The sequence below is a fragment of the Triticum urartu genome, chromosome 6, assembly GCF_003073215.2.
Source record: "Triticum urartu cultivar G1812 chromosome 6, Tu2.1, whole genome shotgun sequence".
Taxonomy (NCBI): Eukaryota; Viridiplantae; Streptophyta; class Magnoliopsida; order Poales; family Poaceae; genus Triticum; species Triticum urartu.
In genome coordinates, this window is record NC_053027.1 from 72,872,781 (window position 1) to 72,881,685 (window position 8,905).

An 8,905-nucleotide genomic window follows, 5' to 3' on the forward strand; every position below is an offset into this window, starting at 1 on the left:
AGTCAAACTGGCTTACCAAAGATAGCAGTGGTCATGGCATGCACGTGCCGCTTTATGCTGGTCAGTTCATTCGCCACCGGTTTTAGTGCAGCCTCGGCATCCTCTACTCGTTTGATTAAAGCGGACTTTTCAGTGGCCCAATCTGCCCGCTTCTTCTTGAAGCTCTCCTTAAGCTGTTCCATGGCGCTTAAAGTGCTGGCTAATTCCTCTTTTGCTTTGGAGGTTTCAACTTGTTGGGTTTTCAGGTTTTCTTGGAGATCGGCGACTTGGCTTTCTTTCGTCTTCAACTCAGCCTGCATGCAGACAATTATATGCTTCAACAAAACGGTACAAGGATTGAAGTACCAACCACATAACAAGTTATGCACTTGGCACTTGGGGGCTAATGCATATTCGATCTTCATCTTTCAATTGCTTACAAAGTCCCAAGATCAATACAAGTATTCAACTTGGCACTTGGGGGCTAATGGCTATTTGCTCGTATATATTCTGATGCGGCAATCTCAATTACTTAAAGTACCGGTTTAACTACGCTAAGTTGAACCGGCCCTTGGGGGCTACATCAGCGAATTTCAAAGCATTAAGATTTATATTAGTAAGTCCCGGTTTGAAAGAAGATTACAAACCAGCCCTTGGGGGCTAGGAGAGTCAGCACGAATTGAAGCATACAAGCAGGAAAGAGCATATGGAAGTTACCTCATATTTATCTTTCATCATATTAACCAGACCGGCTTCATAGTCACGACTGGTATACAGCCGGTTCAGGTAGCCGGAATGGATATCTTGGGCGTTCAGAGCAGCGTAAGTCGCCAGAGCAGCATTCCACTTGCCTTTGCCAAAGGCAGCAAATTCTTCCTTGGCAGAATGTTTGGACAAAGCGACAGGATTGCTTGGCTCGGTATGGCTAGTGCCAGTAATGACAACCACATCGTCCTTGGTATCGCCGGTTTGCACTGGGGCTGTTGGCTTGTCAGTAGGCTTTGCTGGACCGGTGGATTTCTCAATCCGGATGGAGCTTGTGGGCTGATTGACAGGACTTGAGGCATCAATAGGTCTCTCTTCAGCAATAAGATCGTCGTCTTGCTGCGGTGGATCATTGGGTATATCCTCAGGAATAGCCGCTTCAAGATCCGGTGTCTTGCCCGGTTCAAGGACAGCATCTTCTTCGGCCGCTTTGTCCAGGCGAGCCTTCTTTCTTGGCCTAGGTTTGTCCCTAAAAGGAATAACAAAATCAAATACAGCATATGTTCCAAGGCGATGTGCTGCAAATATTATGATAAGTATAGCTTACCCAAGCACCGTTTTGAGCGGTGGCAGCTGAGTAGCCGATGACTCGCCAGAAGATGAGTGGGAAGTAACCTGGTAATCGGAGTCAGATGGATTAAGAGGTTGATGAAAGCAGCCCGCTTTAGGACAAGCACTGACAAGCAAATTAGAGACCTCTGAACGGCGTTTCCGAACCGGACTGTTCGGTAAACCGGCGGAGGTAACTACCTGGCCGCTGTGCCGGGTTGTGCGACGAGCTTCGTGTTGTTGGGTCTTCATAAGAAATTTGGGATCCAAATAAGCAAGAGGATGAGAAAATTTAACTTTCCGGTTTGCCTGACGGATTTTTAGTGAAGGCAAAGGTTCTGAATCGGAAGAGAGAATAATTACCTCTGCAGCATCGGTGTGGCTGGCTTCGGCATCATCCTGACAAATATCATCAATAAGACGCATGAAAAATAAGCCAAGTGAGTCAAGCTCTACATCAAGGTCCGGATTATCCACATCATCATCAGGGGCCGGATTAGAGGATTCAGTGGTTCTTTTCCTGTGGGCAGTCTTCTTCACAGCTTTAGTCTTTTGCCGGGTTGCTCTTTCCGGTTTGTCTGGTTTTTTGGTTTCTCCTGCGGCAGTTTCTTGCTCCAAAACGGATCATTGCCCTGATTACACAGACACTGATATTAAACAATGACCAGATATATCAATAACAGATTCAGCAAAAAGAAAAATCAAAGTCTTACAGCTGGCGGTTTGTTGGTGGCACAGAAGGGAAGCAGGCCATTTTTAGCACAGATGTGTTCCGGTTCATTCAGCATCTTATTCACAGCCTCTGTGATTTCTTCATCGGTGAGCTGGATTTTGGAATGTCGCAGTGGGTCATCAACACTGCCAGTATACTCGCACATCAAACCGGAGCGCTGACTAAGGGGCAGTATGCTCCATGATATCCAACAGCGAGCGAGATCAACCCCTGTTAAACCGTTGGCCATAAAGGCTCTAAGCTTCGACAGTTGAGGAGCATATTTGCTTCTCTCCTGGGCAGTCAATCTTTGCGAAAAAGGGTGTGTATTGCTGAGCCGCTCCAGACGAAAGCCAGGCAAGGGATTCTCACCAGCAGGGGAGGTGTCTTTGCAATAGAACCATGTCTGATTCCACTCTTTGGGGTGGCTATGCAGTTTGGCGTGAGGGTATGTGACCTCTTTCCTTTTCTGGATCGCCACGCCACCCAACTCCGTATTGGAGCCGTCAGTAAACTCAGTACGGCGGTTTAGATGGAAAAGGTCTCTGAACAATTCCATTGTGGGCTCCTCTTGAAAGAACGCCTCACAGAGCACTTGGAAGTGACACATATTTGTAACAGAGTTGGGGCCAGTGTCTTGTGGATGGAGTTGGAAATCGGCTAAAACATCCCGGTAAAATTTAGAACCGGGCGGCTTAAATCCCCGGGCTAAGTGATTTACGAAAACAACGACCTCTCCTTCTTGAGGTGTGGGAGGGCATTCTTTGCCAGGAGCCCTCCAATGGATGGTATCTTTGCTGCCTAAAGCGCCGATCAGGACTAAATCGTCCAGCTGAGCCTCTGTGACGCGAGAAGGAACCCAATTGCACTCATATACTTGCTTGGCCATGATGAAATCTACAAGGTAGAAAATCCCGGTTCAAAAATGCATTGATCAAGGTACATTGGTATGTGCAATGTTAAACCAGAGACAGATCTATCTGAACCAGAGTTTTATCAAGCAACAACATCTGGCAGTTCAACAAGGGGACTAATGGTATATACCGGTTTGGCAAATTTTTCTACAAGGTTAAACCGCCTGATCTAAGCATTGAAACAGCTGAGATTGCGGATGGATAAGTATGCAGAAACAGATTTCACAAGATTTCTCTACAGCGTTGGATCTGAAGCAAGTTCAGAAAAGAGATGAATATTCAAAGGTTCAAAAGGAGCAGTACCGAATCAATGAGCAAAACGTACATATAGATCTATGGTTTTGAGATGCGTAAGTGAAGGCGAAGGTTAAACAACTACCATTGCACAGAATAAAGATTTGCGGATTCATCTAAAGATCTATCGTATGAGCAAGAGGCAGACGATGAAAACTTAAGAACTGTGAAACCCTAGAGAAGATCTGCGGGGGAAAGGATAGAAGATTTACCGGAGCTAAGGAAGACGCGGAAGGTTGCCGCGATGCTCTGGTGCGCCCAGGTTGATGCAGCGGCCAAGGTTGAGGCAGAGGTCGACGGTGGCGGCAGAGCTCTGGAGCTGGGCGATGCGAGGAAGACGAAGGAGAAGGGGCCGAAGGGAAAGAGAAAGGAAATGACCCTTCGGTCCTATTTATAAGGCAAAAGGACATGTGTCAGGCGCGACAATCAAGGGGCCACGAAATGGAGTTGTCGCCTCGATTTCCGCAGATCTATTAAACAAAGAAGCATAATGGATAGCTTCGTTATGATAGGTGACATCACTCCGATTTACAGCAATCAGAGAAGCTAACATCATGGCGGTTTACCAATTTATGAGAAGATGTTGAAGATGAAGCTTTTGTTAAAGGATTGACATGAACCCGTTCAAATCAATCTGGGGCCTAATGTTGGGGATATTACTGCTGGGCGTAAATCGGCCTATCTGGGCCGGGTCAACTTCATCAGTAGTTCAAGAGTGCTAAAGCCCAAGAAGGCAGATGAGGGCCTAAGGCCCGTAGTCGGTTCAAGACTTGTAGCTGTAAACCGGTATTTGTATATAAACTTGTATTGTAAGTTAGGAATAAGGAGAGAACAACCCGGATACGAATATCGACCGGTGTTGGGACTCTGTGAACCAACGGGCGTCACCCGTGTATATAAGGGGACGACCCGGCGGCGGTTCAAGGACGACAGACAACAACTCGAGACATAGGTGAAGCTTGTTTGCTCCCTAGTCATCGAAACCCCATCAATTCCATCACAACTAGATGTAGGCTTTTAACTTCATTGAAGGGGCCGAACTAGTATAAACTCTCTTGCGTCCCTGTGTCCGCTTTAACCCCTTCAAGCTAACCCGTCGCGATGGCTCCACGACTAAGTCCTTTCTCTAGGACATCTGCCGTGACAAAACCATGACAGTTGGGTTTTACCTTAATGAATGTTAGTAGTTGCGGATGCTTGCTAATAGTTCCAATCATAAGTGCATAGAATTTCAAGTAAGGGATGACATGCTAGCAGTGGCCTCTCCCACATAATACTTGCTATCGGTCTAATAAAGTAGTCAATTGCTTAGGGGCAATTTCGCAACTCCTACCACCACTTTTCCACACTCACTATATTTACTTTATTGTGTCTTTATCTAAACAGCCCCTACTTTTTATTTACGTACTCTTTATTATCTTGCAAACCTATCCAACAACACCTACAAAGTACTTCTAGTTTCATACTTGTTCTAGGTAAAGCGAACGTTAAGCGTGCGTAGAGTTGTATCGGTGGTCGATAGAACTTGAGGGAATATTTGTTCTACCTTTAGCTCCTCGTTGGGTTCGACACTCTTAATTATCGAAAACTGTTGCGATCCCCTATACTTGTGGGTTATCATCCCCCCATGTCGTTCTCTCCTCGTCCCCCCCCCCCCGATCCAGATCTGGATCGGGAAGGGGAACAAACCGCCCCAACCGCTCGACCCCCGACGCCACATGCCCGTTGGCCGTCCATCGCGCACACGCGCACCGCCCCGGCGCCTGCAACGTCCCGGCCCGCACCACTCCTCGCCCGGCGCTAACCACCGCCGTCGACTGGAGCTCCTTCGCCTCGACCACCGCACGTCGTCCCCGTCATCCTCCTCACCGGCCGACCTTGAGCCTCGCCGCCCCCTTCTCACGACGAACGTGAGCACTGCCCATGTTCCCCATCCCTCCCTCTGCTTGCCGCTACAGCGCCCGGGCATGGCCACGCATGGTCGTGCACCCTCATGCACGGGCCCCGCCCAGGTCCTCCCCTTCCGAACCCTGACCCTGCGCGCTGCGTCCGTCCACCCGCTGCCACCCGCAGTGGTCACTTCTGCTGTCGCCCGAGCTACGCGCCCGCCATCGCCAGCCTTGCCACAGCGCGCGCCGTGCCCCCGCCTTGTTCCTGCCTCGCGCGGCCGCGCACCCACGCACGCTCGGTCGCACGGGGCCGCGCCCACAACTGCTCGCTACTCCGGCCACCCGCGCACAAGCGTTTCTTCCGCGGCTCCCGCTCCATGAGTCCTTCAACGCGCCCTCCCATCGCCGGAGTTGTGCTTCCGAGCACCTCCGTCGTCCCCTGTGCCTCGCCGGCGTGCACAGTGCACACACGCCTAAGCCAACGGGCTGGCTCACTGACGTGTGGGCCCGCCCAGATTAATTTTGACCTAAATGCTAATTAGCACTAACCGACACCCTAATAGCCACCAACACGTGGGGCCACCTCCCTAATTAATCAGATTGGTTAAATAAAACTCTGAACCATTGACAGCCTGGTCCCACCTCACTAATTAGTCTAATTACATTAACTAAAACTCTATTAACAGTCCCTGTCACTGACCAGTGGGACCCGCCCCAGAAAACAAACACACAAAATAAATAAATAAATAAACTTAATTAATTAATTAATTAATTAAGCTGCTTACCTAACTTAACTTTAGTAAACCTGTTAATTAACTAATTAAATTTTAATTAGGTAAATCAGAATGACACGGGCCCACCCCTGTTGACCAGTCAAACTTTGACTGGTCAACTAGATCCCCCTGGCCCCACATGTCAGACCCTGCGTACACATTTGTGTACACAGAGCTGGGTACCCGTAGCATTTTAACATCTATTTTCGAATTAAAATAATTTAAAAAATGATTAAATCTTTAGTGATTAATATAAAATAATCCGTAACTCGGATGAAAAAACTTTGTACATGAAAGTTGCTCAGAACGACGAGACGAATCCGGTTATGCAGCCCATTCGCCCGCCACACCTCCCTGGCATAGAGAACATGCAACTTTCCCCCTCCGGTTCGTCTGTCCGAAAACGCGAAACATCGGGATTATTTTCCCGGATGTTTCCCCCCTTCACCGGTAACACCTCATACCGCGTTAGGGCACACCTAGCATCACGCTTTGTCATGTCATGCGTCGTCATGCATCTGTTTTCTTAATATTTATTGTTTCTTCCCCCTCTTCTCTTGCTAGACACCGAGACCGACGCCGCTGCTACCTAGTACGACTACGGTGATGACGACCCCTCTCTCTCGCCAGAGCAACCAGGCAAGCCCCCCCTTTGATCACCAGATATCGCCTACTCTTCTCTCTACTTCTTGCATTAGAGTAGTGTAGCATGTTACTACTTCCGTTAATCCTATCCTGATGCATAGCTTGTCCTTGTTACTAGTGTTGATACCTTTACCTGCAATCCTAATGCTTAGTATAGGATGCTAGTTTATCATCAGTGGCCCTACATTCTTGTCCGTCTGCCATGCTATAATATCGGGCTGTGATCACTCGGGAGGTGATCACGGGTATATACTTATACATATATACATACTATACAGGTGGTGACTAAAGACGGGTAGGCTCGTTGAGTACCCGTAAGTGATTCGGATGTGGGGGCTGAAGGGGCAGGTGGCTCCATCCAGGTAGTGGTGGGCCTGAGTTCCCGACGGCCCCGACTGTTACTTTGAGGCGGAGTGACAGGGCAGGTTGTGACCACCTAGGAGAGAGGTGGGCCTGGCCCTGGTCGCCGTTCGTGGTTACTTCAAAATAACACGCTTAACGAGATCTGGGTATTTGATCTGAGTCTGGCTACTGGCCTATACGCACTAACCAACTACGCGGGGACAGTTATGGGCACTAGATGTCGTGGTATTAGCCAAAGCCTTCGTGACGTCAGCGACTGAGCGGCGCGCGCCGGGTTGGACTGGAACGCCTGCTCTTGTATAAGGGAGGCTAGGTCTGCTCATTGGCTGCCCTCGCAACGTGCAGGTGTGCAATGGGCGATGGGCCCAGACCCCTGCGCCATAGAATTTAGACCGGCGTGTTGACCTCTCTGTTGTGCCTAGGTAGGGCTGCGGCGTGTTGATCTTCCGAGGCTAAGCATGACCCAGGAAAGTGTGTCCGGACAAAGGGGATCGGGCGTGTTGGGAAATGTGGTACACCCCTGCAGGGAAGTTAATCTATTCGAATAGTCATGATCTTCGGTAACAGGACGACTTGGAGTTGTACCTTGACCTTATGAAAACTAGAATCGGATACTTAATAAAACACACCCTTCCAAGTGCTAGGTACACCTGGTGATCGCTCTCTAACAGGGCGACGAGGAGAGGATCGCCGGGTAGGATTATGCTACATGATGCTACTTGGTGGACTTACCTTCTGATCTCTTCTACATGCTGCAAGATGGAGCTGGCCAGAAGCGTAGTCTTCGATAGGACTAGCTATCCCCCTCTTATTCCGGCATTCTGCAGTTCAGTCCACATATGATAGCCTTATTCCATTTGATACCAATGCATACATATGTAGTGCAGCTCCTTGCTTGTGAGTACTTTGGATGAGTACTCACGGTTGCATTGCTCCCTCTTTTCTCCCTTTCTATGCCCGATTGTTGCGACCAGACAATGGAGTCCAGGAGCCAGACGCCACCGTTGACGATGACTCCTACTACACTAGAGGTGCCTACTACTACGTGCAGCCCGCTGACGACGACCAGGAGTAGTTTAGGAGGATCCCAGGCAGGAGGCATGCGCCTCTTTCGATCTGTATCCCAGTTTGTGCTAGCCTTCTTAAGGCAAACTTGTTTAACTTATGTTTGTACTCAGATATTGTTGCTTCCGCTGACTCGTCTATGATCGAGCTCTTGTATTCGAGTCCTCGAGGCCCCTGGCTTGTAATATGATGCTTGTATGACTTATTTTATTTGTAGAGTTGTGTTGTGATATCTTCCCATGAGTCCCTGATCTTGATCGTACACGTTTGCATGTATGATTAGTGTACGGTCGAATCGGGGGCGTCACAGAGATGCCATAATATCAGTATAATATGAGTTACATATCATAGAAGTTATACCATTTAAAAACAGAACATTTGAAAATTCTAATGGTATGCTTTCTGCAGTAAACAACTCGTGCTATGCTGATAGATCGTCGACCTAGGGATAATGTGTGGACCTGATAAACCGGAAGGCAGGTAGCAGACAACCATCCCATGCTCCAATGATCCAATCCATATCATTAACCAAGACCAAGAGGATGATCTGTTTTCTGCGTTGATACATCGCGGCAGTAAAACTAGACAAGTCCATGGACCAAGCACGAAAACATGCCCCAAATTTGTTCTTCTCTTACTTTGCCTCCGGTACGCAACCAAGAATATAGCTCCACCAGCGGCAGTAAAACTAGACAAGTCCATGGACCAAGCACGAAAAAGCAAAAATAAATTTTATTCATTGGGTTGCCTCCCAACAAGTGCTATAGTTTTACGCCCTTAGCTAGGCATAAAGCAAAGATCTAAGTTTTGTCATCTTTGGTTCGAGATCCATAAGATGCCCTCATGATTGATTCATATGGTGGCCTAATTCTTGTTCTAGGGAAGTGTTCCATACCCTTCCTCAAGGGAAATTGGAACTTAATATTGCCTTCCTTCATATCAATCACGGCACCGATA